This window comes from Crocodylus siamensis, chromosome 2 (assembly GCF_052110815.1).
Source record: "Crocodylus siamensis isolate JL-2025a chromosome 2, ASM5211081v1, whole genome shotgun sequence".
NCBI classification, from domain to species: Eukaryota; Metazoa; Chordata; order Crocodylia; family Crocodylidae; genus Crocodylus; species Crocodylus siamensis.
Window position 1 is genome coordinate 73,216,120 of NC_143396.1, and position 18,954 is coordinate 73,235,073.

At 44.6% G+C, this 18,954-nt stretch overlaps 1 long non-coding RNA gene across 1 annotated transcript in view; it reads left to right on the plus strand.

Annotated features, from left to right (window-relative positions):
• LOC149870394 (uncharacterized) overlaps nt 1-18,954 on the plus strand; it is a 123,413-nt gene that overhangs the window by 1,871 nt on the left and 102,588 nt on the right. The window lies entirely within an intron of this gene.

Below are 18,954 nucleotides of genomic sequence, written 5' to 3' on the forward strand. Positions count from 1 at the left end.
CACTGAACTTTTATCAGAATTTAGTGGCCAATCAGAACACTCTCCGCAGAGAAGTTTCTAGTCTGATTACATCATGTCAGGTTCTGACTGAGCATGCTCTCAGTCAGAAGCTGACACAGTCTGAGCATGCGTGGCGGGGGGGAAGTAGGTCAACAATGATTGACAGGTCCGCAGGTCACCCAGGGGGCAAGGGCTGGGTGAGCCTTGGAACTTTCCATTCACAGAGTCAAATATGCATGTCAGTTCCAGTTCTGTGTTGGCAGCATATATCTAAGATTTTCCTGTGACAGTGTCTACTGGTTCCTTGGACTTGTTTGATGGCTAGTGTTACAGTAGGTACTGTCCGGCATGCTGTGCTTGGTGTCTCCCCTTCGTGCACTCATTATAAACCTAGGACCCTAACTCCTTTCCCTGTTTTTCTTTTATCTGTTCCAAGAAATCAGTAGTTGTGTCTCCAGTGGCCTCTTCTTTAAGGAAGGCTATGATGAATGATATAGCAGAATTAATACTACAAATATCTCTTATGCTAGTTTATCGTAATAAGATTCATGGTTCTTGGGGAAAGCATGCAAGAAACGTCCTAATTCTCCTCATTTAGACAAGTATAAGTGAGCATAATGTATGATGTACCACAAATTTTCATAAATGTTCAGAAGTCAAGAGCCAAGTGGCTCCCCTCCCAGGCTTGCCTCACAGCAGTTTAGCTGGAATTGGTAAAACATGGAATTAAACTGAATATCCAACTAAGCGCACATTAGCTGCTCTTCAACCAATTTCAAGTGCCACCTGAAGGGGTTTACCAAGTTAAACAAGCATAGTGAGTGACTAATTCAGTTCAATTTCAGGGGACAGACAAAGCCTTGAGCCACGGAGCAATATGGTGGGGAGGAAGGAGTGGCAACTGTGATGGGATGTGGTGGGGAAGCCAGAACACAGCACACCGGATGTGTGCTCCACAGTGGGAAATTCCACCATAAAGGGGCTCGACTATTGCTTAACTAGTGACATGTCATATCACTTTTTTTCCAGTTGTGGTGGCTCCCGTATAAATCTTTTTCTGTTTCTGTAGCAATACTAAACAATGGTAGTTTCTGGAAGTTATTGTATGATTCCCTGAAAAGTGACATAAGCGGTAGAGAGACAGGAGCTCAGGGTGGAAAGGTGAGTATCAGCAGAACCAAAATTGTTGGCAAATATGCATTGATCATGTTAAAATATGATAATGTGATGGCCATCTCATGAGTATGCCAGCATGTGTGTTAATAAACACTAAGGACAAATACATAAGAAATCATTAAAATGACGTTGACAAATAGTGTGACTTGGGGCAAGAGTTGAAATGGTACTAAGAATTTTTTTACATGAAGGAGTCTGTGCTAAACAGTAGATCAGTGATGGCCAATTTTTCTGCCCTGTGGACTGGATGGGCATCTCCAGGTCCATCCCTGGGCCTGATCCAACTGTGCTGTTACAGCCCAGGCCCTGGCTGTGCCCAATCCAACCACGTAGCAAAGGCCCAGGCTGGATCTGGCTGAGAGGCAACAGGCTGGCCTAGACCCAATATGGCTAGGGAGGGCTTGGAAATTTGGCAGTGGGAAAGGGGTGTCAGTTAATTACTCATGGGGAGCACCGTGGGCTGGATTTGAGCACCCCTGCACTAGACAATAATGCACATGCATATATAGTAGGAGGCTTGCAGACTTCCCACACAACCAGAGACCTATACAATTCCAAGTATGTATAAACTGCTAAATACCATATTTTCGCCCCTGCCCCCAAAGTGGGCCAGAATACTTGGCATGCAGATAACTTTGCTAATAGTTTGTTTTCTTTTAAAGTTGTATACCTGTTCCAGGTAGCAGTATACCATACTCTCTGATAGTATAAACAAACCTACTGAAAAAAATAAAATAACATACATCTTGAGACATGGGGTCTAGGAAAGTAATAATTGTATGCTATGGAACACAACCATGTAGACACAACCAATGTCTTTCTGCCTCAGAGACCAACCACCAGTTAGATGGCTAGAGATTGCAAGCAGGTCTCAACCACTGTGGTTTTCCAGATAGAAATAGCTCTGGGCAGGAATAAAGACTATGCTATACTGCTCACCATACCCACAAAGACGTATGGGGAAAAAGAGAGGGAATGATGTTGTAGCTCGGGGTGGCCAGCCTGTAGTATGCATGCCACAACTGGTACAGGCAGCCTCTGTATGTGGGCAGGCTGGGGATAGGACAGGCAGCACAGCAGCAGGTAGGGCAGAAAGCAGAGCAGATCAGACAGGGAAAGGGGATCATATTGGCACTTGGGGCAGGGTGCGAGATCTACCAAAAAGTTTGGCCCCACTGCTGTGGCACACATAGCCACATTATGATGCCTTTGAAATTCACAAAAGCATTTGTCTAAGTCACAAAATATCTGGTGTTCTTTTAATAACATGCTTGTCCATGAGTTATTGATATTAATTACTGAAAAAATGTTTGAAAACAGGCTCAAAAAACACGGTTTGAAAATAATTGCTAGCCAAAGAATTAAATTCACTAGCTAAAAGCTGATATATCTTAAGATAACAGAGGCCAGCATTGTTTAGGTAAAGAGTATGATACTCAGCTGTCTCTTTCTCTGCTGTCCCCATACCAACCAAGGTTTTAAAAAAAAGGATGCTTGAAGTCAGGGTCCTATATTTAGACACCTAAAAAGTACCAAGGTTGTCAGCTCCCATTTACTTGATCATCCAGATGTAATTTCCCCCCAAGAAAAAGTAGTTCATAATTGGATATTTCATAAATGGGGGAAATTATCCTTCTAAAATGTTCAGTTGATTGGCTAAGTTACAACATCTTAACTGCCACATCCAATTACAGAGAAAGTAGGTGCATCCACAGCTTGAACAAGAAACATATAATAACGACCTTGTTCGTTCTTACCATTTTCTTTTTACACAAGCTAATTAATTTTAACAAGGGAATCTGTAGTTACCCACCCTTCACATGCACTTTCATTCCACTTCACACTCAACTCTAGGTATATCCAAAACATCATTAGTGAGCTTTATATTAAAGCAGTTGGTGATACTTGCTGAACCGTTTTGAGTTTGTTCACATTAAGAGAAACATTTAAGGATATGAATACTATGAAGAGAAGGGAGGTAATAAAAAGCACTACGAGAGATACTACTTTGACATTTTTATGGTTTGAAACAAATACAAAAAACTGAACTTTGTAAATCAGTATGTTTTTCTTCCACAATGTAAAGTACAAGTACATAAATGAGAACAACTTTATAAACAACAGTTGCTAAACAAAATGACCGATTATAAAGTTTTCTAATCATGTTGGAGGTGCAGTCAAGAACACAAATGTAAACTGCTTCTGTTTTACAGTGTAGTAAGTACAATAGTCCCAGTGGTTGTGATAACTCCAATACTTTAGTGTTTTAGGAAATCCAAAATTGTTGCTTTTGGATTTTAGCACTATACTTTTTATTCACTTGAAAGATAGAGGTAGATTTTCTTTTTCTTCTTTTTTGTTTTGAATTTTTTAGTATTATCCAGATGCTGATCAATAACATACAAATAATATACCTTTAGTATTTTTCCCCATGGCTGTTCATTAAAATTATAATTTTGTAGTGAATAGTTGCCATTAACACAGACACAAAACTGTGTTTTGGCTCTGCTAATTCCATTGGCAATAAAAAACAACCTCTTCCAAGGTTAATTCTATTTCCAGATAGTAAAGAACAGGTTTGATGATCTGAGAATTTTTCATGATGATATGCTCTGCTGTTTTACCAACAGGAACACATCATCCTGATGCACGGTGTTAATACATGTGGAAATCGCTGGAAACCAATTACTATGAACATTTAGGAATTAATTTTTCATTTAGGTGTCCACAAGGTATATATGCATATACTGCAATAAGTTATATACCTATGTGGTCATTTGCATAGACTGTAATTTAATTTGTATGTGTATATGTGCAATAATTGCATGTAGAAATCAGATGTAAAATGCCTCAAACCGTTTTTTTAAATCACCATTGCACATAAAAATAGACATGTACATCATTCCATTTAAGTCAGATTAGGGAAGAAAATTAGATAGAGATATTTTTGGCTTTTTTTTTAAGTTGCTAGTTCTCCAGGGTTATAGAGAATTAAATGATACCTTTCTCTTGCCTGTGTGAGAGAGGACCAAGGCCCCTGTTACTTCAAGATGGGAGAGTAGCAGGCTAGAGCTGCATTTACATGAAGACAACTGTGTTTAGGCCAGCTGTGGAATAAGTAACTCTGCTGTGTAAACTGCAGCAAAGAGGAGCAGGCAGCTAAGTGAGCCAAAGGGCGATACCTAGGATCAGTAACAGAGTTAATAAGGCCATATGACTGAAAAGGGAAAAAAAGCGCAGCCCTGAAGTTGGGCAGTTAGTTAGATCCTGTTCTCTGGACCAGAGAACAGTTCCTATGTACAGTAGTGACCCAGGAAATTGGGTCCTTAGCCGGGAGCATGCTGTGTATGTGGATCCAAGGTGAGGGCACAAGCCTGTGTTACATATTGAAGTGTTTATGTTTGTATCCTGTATTTTGTCTTTAAGTAACTGGAGGACTGGCTTGTTGCTATAGGGGCAGTGCAGTGCAGTGCTGTGCAATGCATGGCTAAGGTGGCATGATGGCTGGACTTTGCTTCCCAACAGCCTCAGTGGCGATGGCTTCTGCCAGCTACCACTGCTAGTGTGGCTGCCTCTGTCATATCTGGTTCTAGTGTCTGGGCACCCTGATCTGTACACTTTGCACCCACTGCTTGGGGTGCCAGGTGGAGATGGTGTTGCTGTCTCTATGGGAACCGGCTGGGACCATTGGGGAAAGGGTGTACTTGGCTGGGCATATGGGATGGAGCTGTGGGTGGGCAGGGAGGGGCATCTGGGAGCGGGATGGGAAGGCAAGGCCAGGCCCAGGGCCAGGATTGCAGCATAGCACATGGCTGGGGCTGGGGCAGAGCCATGATCTGCTGCTCCCCAAATCACATGACAGATTGACCGGCCTGACCTGGGAGTGAGGCAGAGTACATGCTTGTGACCTGCTTGCCACTGTCCCTGCCCCAGCACAGGTGCTTGTGGGCAGCCCCTGTACAGTGCAGCTTTGGAGTGGCACAACCTGGCAGTATGAGGCATGGTCATGATCCCTTGGGTCTGCCTCACATTGCTTGGCTGCACTGCTCCACAGTTGTACTGTACTGGGGCTGCCCGTGCATGTCTGTGCTGGTGCAGGGGCTGGGTCACAGGCATGCACTCCACCCTCTCCCACGTCAGACCCATCACAATCTGTAATGTAGGGAGCAGATCATGGCTCTTGGCCACAACCCCGCTTGTCCCGCTCCTGGACATCACTCTCCACCTGTCTGCGGCCCCAGCCCATGTGCCCGGCCAAGCATGTCCTGCCGATAGGAGTCCCAGGCCAGTATAGTAATCTTAGGGATTTTTGATGAGCTGTTGCGGGTCGGGGGGCAGGGTGCCGACTCATAGTTTGTAAGGGTCGGAAGGGACCGGAGCAGATCATTGAGTCCGAACCCTGCCATGGCAGGAAAGAGTACTGGGGTCAAATGACCCCAGCAAGGTGTTCATCTAGCCTCCTCTTAAAGACCCCCAGGGTAGGAGCCAGCACCACTTCTCTTGGAAGTTGGTTCCAGATCCTAGCTGCCCTGACAGTGAAGTAGCGCCTCCTCATGTCTAGCCTGAATTTACCCTCTGCCAGCTTGTGACTATTATTCCTAGTCACTCCTGGTAGTGCTTGGGGGAACAGGGACTCCCCCAATGCCTGCTGGTCCCCTCTGACTAGTTTGTAACAGACCACTAGATCCCCCTTTAGCCTTCTCTTATGGAGGCTGAACAGGTTCAGGTCCTGTAGCCTGTCCTCATAGGGCCTGCCCTGCTGCTCCCTGATCATGTGAGTGGCCCTCCTCTGGTCCCTCTCCATGTTGTCCACATCCCTCTTGAAGTGCGGCGCCCAGAACTGGATGCGGTACTCCAGCTGCGGCCTGACAAGTGCCGCATAGAGGGAGAGGATCACCTCCCTGGACCTGCTTGAGATGCATCTGTGGATGCATGACAAGGTGTGGTTGGCCTTCCTGACTGCATCCTCACACTGCCTGCCCATGTTCATCTTGGCATCAATGATGACTCCAGGATCCTTTTCTGCCTCTGCACTGACAAGAAGGGAGTTCCCCAGCCTGTAGGTATAGTGCCGGTTGTTCCTCCCCCGGTGCATCACCTTGCACTTGTCAGTGTTGAATCCCATCTTATTCTCATCCGCCCACCCCTGTAACCTGTCTAGGTCTGATTGCAACCTATTCCTCCCTTCTAGCATGCCCACATCCCCACACATCTTAGTGTCATCAGCAAATTTGAACAGGGTGCTATTTACCCCGTCGTCCAAGTCACTGATGAAAGATGTTGAATGGTGGGGGCCTGAGGACCGAGCCCTGTGGAACCTTGCTGCCCACATCCCTCCAGGTCAAAAATGACCCGTCCACCACCACTCTCTGGGTGCGGCCCTCCAGCTAGTTGGCAACCCATTTAACTGTGTAGTGTCGACACCACAGTTCCTGAGTTTCATAATGAGAACGGGGTGAGAGACAGTGTCAAAGGCCTTCCAAAAGTCCAGGAAGACTATATCCACTGCTACCCCTGCATCTAAGGATTTGGAGACCTGGTCGTAGAAGTCCACCAGGTTGGTTTGACAGGACCTGCCTCTAATGAACCCGTGTTGGTTGCCCCTAAGCATAATCTCCCCTGCTGGCCCCTCGTGGAAATGTGCCAGAATGATTCTCTCAGAAAGCTTGCCCAGGATTGAGGTAAGACTAACTGTCCTATAGTTTCCCAGGTCCTCCTTCCTCCCCTTTTTGAAGATGGGAACCACATTGGCCCTCTTCCAGTTCTCTGGCACCACACCAGAGCACCACGAGTGCTCGTAAAGCCGTGCCAGGGGTCCCTCAATGACCTGGGTCAGGTAAGGGGGCACACGTGCGTGTGGGGCACATGTGCCTGGATCCCTCCTCTCCTCCCTGCTCCTGGCTCCTGAGTGCCAGAAGCTACGTCAAACTGTGGCTTTTAAAGGCTGAGGTTTGAATTTCCTGCTGCTGGCCCAACAGCCAATCAGGCACTCCAGTCTTCCTGGAAGTGCCTACCGGCAGTCCTGCCCCCTACGCTTCCCCGCTGGGGGGATCCGGTGCCTCCTGAGTCTGCTCCAAGGGTTAACCCTGGAGGTGCTCCCTGGCCTGGGGGGGGAGAGTCCCCCCTAGCCCATCCCCTGTTTGCGCGCTCTTTTCGCGTGGCGCAGCTTGGGAGTGCAGCTCCCTACCAGCTCAGCTAAGAGGGATCCGGGCGGCTTCCCCTCCGGATTCAGCTCAGCTGCGTCCGGTCTGTCTGCCCACTTACTTAGGAGGATCAGCTGCTGCAGCCCCCACTGTTGGCTCCGCTGCTGGTGCGTCCGCCTCCGCTTCACGTAGGGTAAGGGGGCACACGTGCATGCGGGACACATGTGCCTGGATCCCTTCTCTCCTCCCTGCTCCTGACTTGGCAACAGTTCATTATAACTCTTAAGTCACCCTTCAACACAAATAATTGCCCACCCCTGCTCTAGGAGATACTGTGAGTGCCCTTGAGCCAGTCCTGTCACACCTATTGTGAAAGATTTATGCAGGGAACTATACCTCTGCTATACCAGTTTTATGTTGCTCTAAGTCTGGCACTAATCAGATGTTACAGAATGAAGAATGCAGCCGCTGACATCAAACATTTCTCAATTCCTATAGCATTTCTACTTTGTGACTTCAATTCTCCCTAGTTTAGTGAAGCCCAAGGAATTAACTGAAAATATCTAAAAATTACAAGTTATTGGAAGTTAGAGTGAGGAAAAAAAATCAAAGGGTCATATAATGAAACATAAATCACATCTAAATATCACTTTAAAACATAGTCTCTTCTATTTCCTTGAAAATTAAAATATGCATAAAGAAAGTGGCATCCCTCGTTTTTCTACTCTAATCAGAGGTGCTAAGTAGATGGGGGCCTGAGGGCCCCAGCCCGCCTCGGGAAGAAGGCTGTCACTTAAAATGCATGACATTTTACATATGTTCATCATCTTAGACCTGCCCCCACACCCCAGCAAAAATAAGTCGGCACCTATGGCTAATAGTCCTTAAGGCAATTTTGGAAGTGAGATGCTTCTTGCAGATGCAATCTTTTCTTTTTCTGGGATAGTAGAAATATACAGTAAATGCAGGCATCAACTTTAGGGTGACAAAAGACTATAAGAATGAATAAACGGGGGCCGACATGATCCATTACATGGTTGCCTAGGGAGCTTATGCTGAAGGGTGAAATGTACTCAAAATTGCATACCGTGTAATCCTAATGAAATCCTTTCTAAACCTTGTAAAAACATTCCAAATCCTTCTAAATGAAGGATGTTAATGCAATTAATCCAAATAGATGTGCTGCTAAAGGCATGTGATCTATTCTTAGATTCTTGGATCAGTTTGGATGTGTTGAAGGCAATACACAGTGCACATGGATGCAAAGTTAAATTAGTCTTTGGTAGTTACGCCATAACATAAAATGGCACACTTATTGTGAACCCTTTTTCTATGGAAAGTCTCTCTTATTCTATTAGCAAACTGCACTGTTACAACTTACTTTATTGTTTAGGCCAAAAATGGAGGAGGAATTTATTAAATCACAATCAAACCTCTGATCACTACAGAGGGATTAATTCTATTCCAGTTTTCAAATTCTTTAATTCTTCAGTTATTTCAATTTCTTTAATTTTATTTCAAGTTAAAATGGTGCAACTGATTTGACTTGATCTAGTCAGTTATCAGTGTCAGCGGTGATACAGTCATTAACAGGTTGCAGGCAAAAGGAGCAGTTGAAAGTCAGCTTGTGTAATCCTAGTTTCAGTCAATGGCTAACTGAAACTGGATCCAAATGAGAATATTTTAGGCTTCCAGTTTGTAAAGAAATATTATTGTACCCAACAAATAACATGTCCTGCTATAACTGATAGATTATTTTCTGTACCTAGAGCAGTGCTTCTCAACTTTTTTAGTTTCAAGACACCCTTTGGGGGCATCTACATGTCACATTACAGCAACATAGCGATCGTATGGGTCTACACATGATCGTCAGCTACGTCACCAGAGTGATGCACTCCTCCAGTGCATCACTCTGGTGACGTAGCACTGCATGTACACTGCTATGGCAACATAGCTAGTATTGTGCACACGGAGCATACAGTGTGAATTAAAAACAAGCAGGAAACTTACTAGGGGATAAGTCACAACACTGCGTTTATTGGAACATAAAACATGCAACATGAAAAGAATAAAGAACAGTAAGGTTATCTGCTTCATTCATTCCCATGTATACTCATTCATTCATACAAAAGAAACAAGCACAAACACACAGATAGTTAGACAGTCCTCCAAAGGTTAAGGTGTTACCAAGTTCTAAAGTCACTCTGGTCAGTCTGGTGGCTGGCCGGACTGACCACGAGGGATGGAGTCGAGTCTTGTTGGACACACCCAAAGCTCCTTCTTGCAGGTGGAAAGACCCAAAGTGTTCATTCTTTATAGTGATAGCTGTCCATACAAGCCAATGGATTCTGCTGAGTCAGACATAAAAGCCATCCTCCTTGTCCTGTTGGCAGGCTGGGATTGGTAGGATGTGATCTTCTGGCTTTGCAGTCTGCAATCTTCAGGGGGGGTCATTGCTTGCAGTCTTTAGCCATCAGGGTATTTGGTAAGCCTTAACTGCTGACTCGGCATTGCTGCAACCTTTAACTGTTAAACCACAGAAAGCTATTGTCACCTGCTGCAAGGACTTTCTTCCTTCATGTTGTCACATACATATATCATTCACTATTTCGTTACCTCTTTCTACATATGCCAGACATACCACAGACCTTACATAAGCATTTTCCTTATACTAAATTAAGTTCTAAAATCATGAAACCAATAGATCAAATATATTTATGCTAAGCAATAGGAAATTTTAAATAGATGATTAATACCAGAACATTAATAATGACTGATTAAAATATCATAAAAAAGTAAATCATAACAAGATTAACTTTATCTTAATGGCTAAATAATTCATTATATAAAAAAGAAAAATAACAATATAAGCAATCAAAGCAATTATAGCTACTGCAATACAAAACTGGGAAATGTATCTGCGCATGGTGCAGTAACAGCCCATACTGTGCCATGCTTTAGTACTTCCTCTTGGAAGGAAGTAGTAAAGCACAGCGCCATGTAGACTCATGCTTTGAAACACTCAAAGAACCTAGAATCGAGGCACAACTCACAAAATACCAGTTCTTAGTTTTCAATTGTTTTTTGACTACATAAAAATAATAGAGCAATTCTTCTGTTGCAGAGAACTTGGAAAGAGCAAAAATGGGTCAGAATGCTATTATTTACAATGTGGATTCCTAATTGAAATCTTTGGGACTACTTTGTGAATCATGTTGGCACACATAACAGTACTGTCATTGTTGGCGCTCTGCAAAATGACACTCAGAGCAAGAGGAAACTGGGGCCTTTTGTCATGGATTCCCTAGGGAAGCAATTGTTTGAGGACTCTGCAGCCTTTAGAGTCTTTTTGAGTATGCTTGAAGCCAGCCTGGGCATAAGTTCTAGAGCAGGTGAGCCCCTAGCTTATTTTGAGGGGGGCTGCAGCAGTGGGTGCCGCCCACCCCAGCGCCCCAACCCCCCTCCGAGTGCCACTGCCACGTTCCCCAAGCGCAGACCCAGCCTCAACCCACAATGGCAGCCCACTCCACCCTGGACACAGATCTGGGGCACTCACCCACATGCCTCCTGGGGGCATGTGCAGGAGCCTCCCCCCCGCCTCCTCAGCCCCTGGATGAGCCGCTTGCAGTTCCATCCTATGTCCCACCCCAGCTGGGCAGCCCCTTCCCCTGTCCCAGCCCCAGCTCCATTCCCTCCTCAGTGCAAGGGCTTCAGTCTGCTCCCCCCACACCCTTTCCCTCCCCCTTGCCCCTTCCCCCACAACAGAGTTACCATAACAGACTTAACTGCTCTCCATGCTGCCAGGCTGTGTTTCTGCCTGCCTGGTGCTGTATTGTGACTGCACATGCACAGGACATTTATTGGCCACATTATCAGCCACCTCAAACAAAACAAGCCAACTGCTGATAGTCTCAATTTTCCTTATATCAGTGCCAATCCAATATGGGACCAATGTATTGGCGCACCTTTACATGATAGTTTTTCCTAATATCTGACCTAAACTTCCCTTGCTGCAACTTGAGACCATTGTTCCTTGTTAAATAAAATATTTATTGAGTCAGTAAGAAGATGAGAATGACAGTATAGTAATTAGATGGATAGTGCCTTCATATAGGAGACCTGAGTCCTGCCCTTGTCTACATTATTATGTTCTACTGGCAGAGCTATTTCAGCTGGGGGTGTGAAAAGATCCTCTCTCACAGCTAATATCATTCTGACAGCAAACCACCATGTGAGGTGGCTTCTCTTGGCAGAGCTTCTTCTGCTGAGAAGTGATTTAGTTCAGGTGGCAGAAAGATTTCTGCTAGTAGAGGTACCTATCTACAATCAGGGGGAATAGCCTCCTTAGCATTAGCATCAGTAGCTCTCATATTATGGGCAAAGCTCTTGCTTCAATAAATATTTAAGCAATTTCTATTAAAAAAGGAGAGCTTCAACAGGAGACACCAAGAAAGATCCTGATCTAGATTCCTTAAATCTCAGTGTTTGGGGCATTCTCCCAGGAAGTGAGAGAACAGCTTAAAATCTCTGTTGTAAATCAGCAGAAGAAGAGAGATTTGAACAAGGATCAGCAACATCTTAGGTGAGTGCTTTAATTACCAGATGATTAGGTAAAGTGGTGTGACAAATTGGAGGGCTGAACCAAAAGACATCTCATGAGGTTCAATAAGGACAAGTGTAAAGTACTGCACTTAGGCTGGAAAAATCCCATACACTGATACAGGCTGGGGACTGATTGGCTAAGCAGCAACTCTGCAGAAAAAGACCTGGGGGTTACAGAACAATAAGCTGAATATGACCCAACAGTGTGCTTTTGTTGCCATGAAGGCTAACAGCATAGTAGAAGCATTGCCAGTAGATCAAAGGAAGTGATTATTCCCTTCTGTTCGGTATTAGTGAGGCCACATCTGGAGTAGTGTTTTCAGCTTTGGGCCTCCCACTACAGAAAAGATGTATATGAATTGGAGAGAGTTCAGCGGAGGAAAACGAAAATGGTTACGGGGGCTGGGGCACATGATGTGTAAGGAGGGGCTAAGGAACTGGATAACTTAGTCTAGAGAAGAGAAGACAGAGGGCATTTAATAGCAGACTTCAGTATCTGAAGGGTAATTCCAAAGAGAATGGAGCTAGATTGTTCTCAGCTGTGGCAGATACCAAAACTGTGGGCATTTCTCCTCTCAGTGCTTTTGTGGCTTCCAGGGCTGCTGCTGCTGCACACAACATCTGTTTTAAAAGGGTGTACCTGGCTTCTGCCCCTCTCCAGCCTTGGCTCCAGAATCCAAGGGGTTTTCCTTCTGCTTCCAAGGACTGTTTCTGCCACAGGCTCTAGTGTGGTTCTCCTTCTGAGATGACTATATGGAGCCAAAGTTCTCCTTCTGGATGTCGTGCTGCTAGGGAGGAATGAACAGTTACTGCTTCTTTACGGGCTTGTAAAGCATATTTATTTATGTTCAGGACCCCATTCCCATTTAGTTCTCTTCTTACTAGGTTATACAGGGGACGAGCTAATACGCTAAACACAGGAACATGCATACAACAAAAATTGAGTGCTCCCAATTGGGCTTGCAGTTTTTTCACATTAGTGGGTGTCAGGGTCTCCGCTATATTTCGCAGCTCCTCAGTTTGTATTGTGGGCCCCCCATTCTGCCATTCTGTTTCTAGAAATTCACACTGGGGCCCTACCTTTTGAATTTTTTGTTCAGACAGTGTGAATCCAAAGGTAAGCACTTTTTCTTGTAATGATTCAAAGGCCATGGTGGCAGCCTCCCTGTCTTGACTGCCTACCATGACGTCATCTATATACTGCCACATGCATATATGGGGGTACTTTTCTTGAACTTCATGAACTTTTGTAGCTAAAACCGCATGAGCTAAAGTGGGACTGTGCATCCCTCCTGGGGCAACACGGTGTAGATATACTGCTGCCCCATCCACGTGAAAGCAAATACTGGCCAGTGGCTCTCCTGGATGGCAATGGCAAAAAACTGTCTTTGATATCAACGGATCCCATCCACACGGGTCCGTAACACTGGATGCTTTCTGTCAAGGCTGGTAGTGATGGGACAGCAGCTGTTAAGGGGTCAGTATTAGCATTCAAAGCTCGAAAGTCAATTGTCAGCCGCCACCCTCCATTTGGCTTGTGCACTGGCCACACTGGATTGTTATATGGAGAGTGGGTTTGGATAATAGTCTGATTTTCCAACTGCTGACTTATGATACACTGGATAGGTTGGGTGGCCTCGGGGGGAGTTCGATACTGGGGTCTGCGTACTCCTTTCATGGGATGCAGGGTTAGTGGGATCATGCTACATCAAGTTACAGCTGTTATAGTGGTTTCTTCTGTTTCTTGGTGAGGCACTGCGCACCCAAACTGCCAATTCTCTTGTTTAAGGGCAAACCGCTGTCCTCTTAGTACATTAAGTCTCAGTAAACTTGGTCCCCCTTTAAGTATTACTGCTACCACTGTTACCTTAGAGCCATTAGGTAACGCAAAGGTTGCTCAGACCAGATGTCCTGGTCATCTGGTGCCTCCGACTCCAATTACTTGATAAGGGGTTCCTTTCTCCCCCTTCCAATCTGCGGAATCTAAAATGCAAATCTGGGCACCAGTGTCTAATAGCATATCAATTGACTTTTTACTTTTACCTAATTGAATCTGTACAGGTATCCAAATTGAGGGACCAATATTGACTTTAGATACCAGTCCACAGCTGGCTATTGCCCCCATTGTGGCCTCTCTCTTTGGGGGTTGGGTTGACCGGACTCCCTAGGCCATGTGATCAGGCGGGGTAGAGGCTGGCGGCCCCACAGGTGTCTTGGACAATGTCGACAGTTCTGCCCTCAGGGCAGAAAATCCCTTCGGTGACCCTGCTGGTGGCGCTGATGGCTCTGCTTTTGGGCTTGCTTTTCTGCTGCAGTGTTTAGCCCACAGCCCTCACAAAACATTGGTGGGCACTCCATCAATTTGCACTTTATTAAAACCGGCAGCTAACAAGTCCTTCCACAATTATGCTCACAGGGTCTTGGGCCAGCCTTCTCCAGCTTTTTCCAGCAATTCAGGGGGATCAGAGGGTTTGTCTTTCGCTGAGGCCACCGCCATGGCCTTGGCAGTTTTTGTCAGCTTAGCAAGCCCTGGCTTCTGCAAAATGGGTAGAAGCTGCACTAATTGCCAAATCGCATCTCTTACCGGGTGATCTACCGCCTCTGGCTCCAAGGCCAACAAGGCCGAGGTACACTCTGTTGGTGCTTGTTGGCAAAACCTCCTCCACAATGGTGCTGTCCCAACTTCTGCATCTGGTGTGCGAGTCCAAACTGCTGCACGAATTATCTTGGTTAGTGCCAGTTGATACAAGCAACAAACAGCCTCCTCCAAATTGACCCATGCGTGAGGAGCAGGACTAAGGTCTTCTTCCATATTACCATAAATGGCTGCAGTGGCTTGGAGCACAGCAGAAAACAAAGTAACATTTTCATCACCTCCTGCAAACTGATTTAACTGGAGCTTGGGGTGCAGAATGATTTGGGCTGCTTCAGCTCTACTCACTGAAATTGCAGAAGTTCCTTCACTATACATTTGAACTAGCCAGTATATCACTGGTTCTCCTGGCTTGGACTTATGCTGTTCTTGTATATCTCTTATTTCCGCTTGGGTAAATGGACATAGTTCTGTCTGGGGATTCCCTCCCTGCGGCCCTGAATGGGTTACTACCACGGGGAAGACCTGGCTAGGTTCCTCCCTCTGGGCAGGGACATAACGGGGGACGGTTCAACACCAAGCTCATCATCAGTTTCCTCCTCTCCATCTTCCCAGAGCTCAATTTCTGGTCTCTGCCCATAAAGACACTGTCTGATCTTGTGGAAGGATGGCTCCACAGCTTGTGCCAACTGCACCCTTTTCTGGAGGGAAGTGGCCATGTGCGCGATCATAATTTTTCCCTCCCTGCTCTCCAAAGTCTCCAAACAGCTCTGAGCGGCCCGTGCCACTTTGCACACCGTGCTGTTGGAATCTCTCACATCTTCTAACTCCTTACTCAGCCAGTTCCCAGAGCTGGGTGACTTCTTCAGCCCCTAACTGCAGGCATGTGGCCAGCAGCCACAACAGGCACCCCTTCCTGGGTTTACCCCGGGCAGCAGCAGGAAACCTAGCCCAATGATCAGGTCACTCCAGGCAGGTCTCAACCTATCCTTATCCCACCCGGGATTCTCCATCCCCATCACCTCCTTAAGCAAAGCCACTAAAGCACCTCCCTCCATTCCAACCTTTGTCTCCGGACCAGAGCCTCTCAGTCCTGTTCGTGAAGCCAATTTATGTCCCAGCCACCTGCGAAGGGTTTAGATTGAGAGTGTGGTCAGGGGTAGAAAAGTAAGAAAGATTTATTGACTTAAAAAAAACACAACTACAGGTAGTAACAAGACAAACGATGACAGACAAAAGCAATTTGCGTCGGCAACTTATCGGCAGTCCCTCTGATGCCTGAAACACAGCAAGCCTTTCCACAAAGTTCAGCAAGGTCAGGTGTCCCTGGACAACACTATCTGAGGGGTGCTGGGAAGAACCCTCATATGCAGTTCTTGGGCTCCTCGAGGTCCACTGATCCAGGCAACAGCTAACTAATCCTTTTCACAGAGCTGCATCTTCCTTCTGAATGGTTTCCAGATATTCTAGCTAATTTATAGCTTCTGAAGGACACTGATAACATACGACCACTCAGATTCCTTTTACTTCAACTGTCCTTAGACTCACCAATAGCAATACAAGCCTTGCATTCCTTTGATAAGGTAATTTTAACTATGCTACAGGGCCTTACTACTTTAAGGCTTTGTTAAATTTACTAGGCCTTACTTTATACAAGGCCTCACTACATCTTAAACTTTAATTAGGCTTTTAGCAACAACATATAGCTTAATATCTAAACAAATACAAAAACACTTGGTCTAATCTTCATAGAGCCTTCAGCAAGCACCTTTATCACACAAACATACTTTTCAGCTGCCACAGGCCCACCTGGCATGTGATCGTTGCGCATGTGACCCATAGGCATTGCAGTCCCTGGCTGCTTGGACGTTTGACAGCTGTGGTGTGCAAGACCTGATTTGGTAGGTGTATTTAGAAAAAAAGCCTATCAGTAGACCTCAAGACCTGGAGAAGACCTGGAGTATGAATCCCACTAGAGTTTAGTCACCAAACAGATCAGTGCTACCAAGTCTTGCCTGGCTGCATACACGGTCAGTAGCAGAAAGATGGGTCCATAGAAAAATGTAGATGCTGAAAATGTAAATGCTGCTAGGCTTAGATGACAACTGGGAGGAAGTTCTGAGGTTCAGTGTTTCAGACATGGACACCCAAAGTGACCTCACTTGCATTGTAAATCTAGATTTAAATGTTTGTCAGGTACTAGATCCATAATCTGCTCTTGTTCTCACCTTATCATTTCATTTTTTATTAGCAATACACTCAATAGGGTATCCTGGTCCATCTAGTTTGGAAATAGTAACTGACAAGATTTGTCCGCTACAGCACTGTACCTAGACTCCTGGCAGCCCCAGGTGCACTTTTAGTATCAGGGCACCCCTTCTTCAGAGATAATGATAATAATATTCATCATTTTCACCATTTTTGGGCCCCCTTTCTGTCTGGGCCCCGGGCAGCTGCCTGGTTCACCCGTGCCTATGTCCACCTGTGGTTTGATAAAACATAAATATGAAACTTGCCCATGTATAGAGACAAGCTTAATAAATTACCTTCAATAGACTGATCAGATCTTATAGTTGCTGAACGTTATTTGAAACAGGATATTGGCACATCCCTGTTTAAACCGTGCTAGAGGTTTTTGTGTACACAAGTTGACTGTCAATACATATCTTTCCATAGTTAAATAGTCTGGCATTAGGGCCTTCCATGACTTGTACTGAAATAACACAAGTGAGCACAACTAATCCCAGTTTTATCCAGACAATATAACATACTATTACTATAGTTTAAATAACAGAGGCGTTCATAGATGTTCAGGAAAATTATAAATCTAGCAATCTTTATAGCACTATCTCTTCTTGCTGAAGGCATTTATATACTGGTATTAATTTTCTTTCACCATAAGTTTATGATTATGAGATTGAAAAAATGCTCCCCATGACTTTTCCTTTGTGTTTTAGTTGCTTTACATCATCGTTGTTAATATTTTCCCAGTAGTGGGCTGCAGTGACCCAGCTTGGTTCCATTTTAGGCGAGCACTAGGACCCAGTTGCCACTTCTTTCTGCAGCCTAGCTGAATGAGGACAAAGCCTCCTCCTCTCCCCTTGGAAGGACCCCATGACTCCATGGGCTGGATATGGCCACTGAGCCCTAAGTCGCTGACCCCGGCTTTATATGCTTCTGCCGGTTCATTCATCTAGGTATTCTTCATCTAACTAGTTCCCAGCCACTGAATAAGCCCACTATATTGATAGCATCCTTGTCTCTACTGCTGTTTTTCTGTGGCACATTATACTTTCTGAAGCCTTTATTTTTGTACTAAGTTGGTATGCAGGGAGGGCAGGAGTGGATGTTCCTATGAATGCCTTTGGGAGTGAACTTGATTTGATGACCTGGGTGCCCCTTCTAGGTCTATCATCCTATCTCACATATTTTTCTTAAACAGAACTTTTGATATGTGTATATTATTTTTTGACAGTGATATAATTCTAGTCAATCTGGGGTAATTTTCAAGTGAGGATAGTGTATGCTATTCAAAATCTGTGTATGTGTTTAAAAAAAACATAATGCTACCTCTTAATATTTTAATAGAATCAAGCATCTCAGACTATCACAAATTGAGTTATGCTGTATGTTTTTTTGATGGTAATTGTAGAATTAGAAAGCAGATCTGGAGAAATTATTAGGCAAGAATGCATTGCCATAATAGGTAAAATCTCATGTATTTCCAAAATTGTTCTTTCCATTTTGCTATGTCTAATATGCTAAGACTACTTTGGAGCTGTATATGTATAGATAAGCTAATATAGTTCATGACTATATTAAACTTAGAAATAGAATAATTTGAAATTTAGAAAATAAATGAAAATAAAGAAAAGCTTTTTAAAAAATAAATTATATTAGTGACAGATTCTCTTTGCTCCCCTCTCCAGTAAAAGTGCAGTTCTTCATTTCGGAACTTGGATCCATTAGCACAACACCTTCCACCCTTTCATGATAGTATAGTCTAATTTGGGGCCATAGCTTAAATTCATTTGGAGAAGCAAGTTTGACAGCACTAAGGAAGTGCCTCAGGGACTGAGGAGAACTTATTGAGTTTGAGGATATGTAGGATAAGTAAGCACAAACCACGCAGTATAGCTGCATGAATAGAATCTGTGATGTTCTGCTGCATTCTGGGGTCCAATTTAGTGCCAGCAGCACCTTCCTTTTGTTGATGTGTATTGTCACACTACACTTCTCCCAAGTTAGCAGAAAATTAGATAAGGTGTTTGGCAAAAAAACATGATTTAAACCTATTTCCAACGGGAATAGTTTTAATCAACACAAAAATACTTAAATCATTTCAGAGGGAGTGTCCAGCAGCATAGATATGTACATGCTGAAAGAGCCAGTATGTGAGTAAATAACCCTAAGCTCCATAGTGAAAAGCAGGAACAGGAG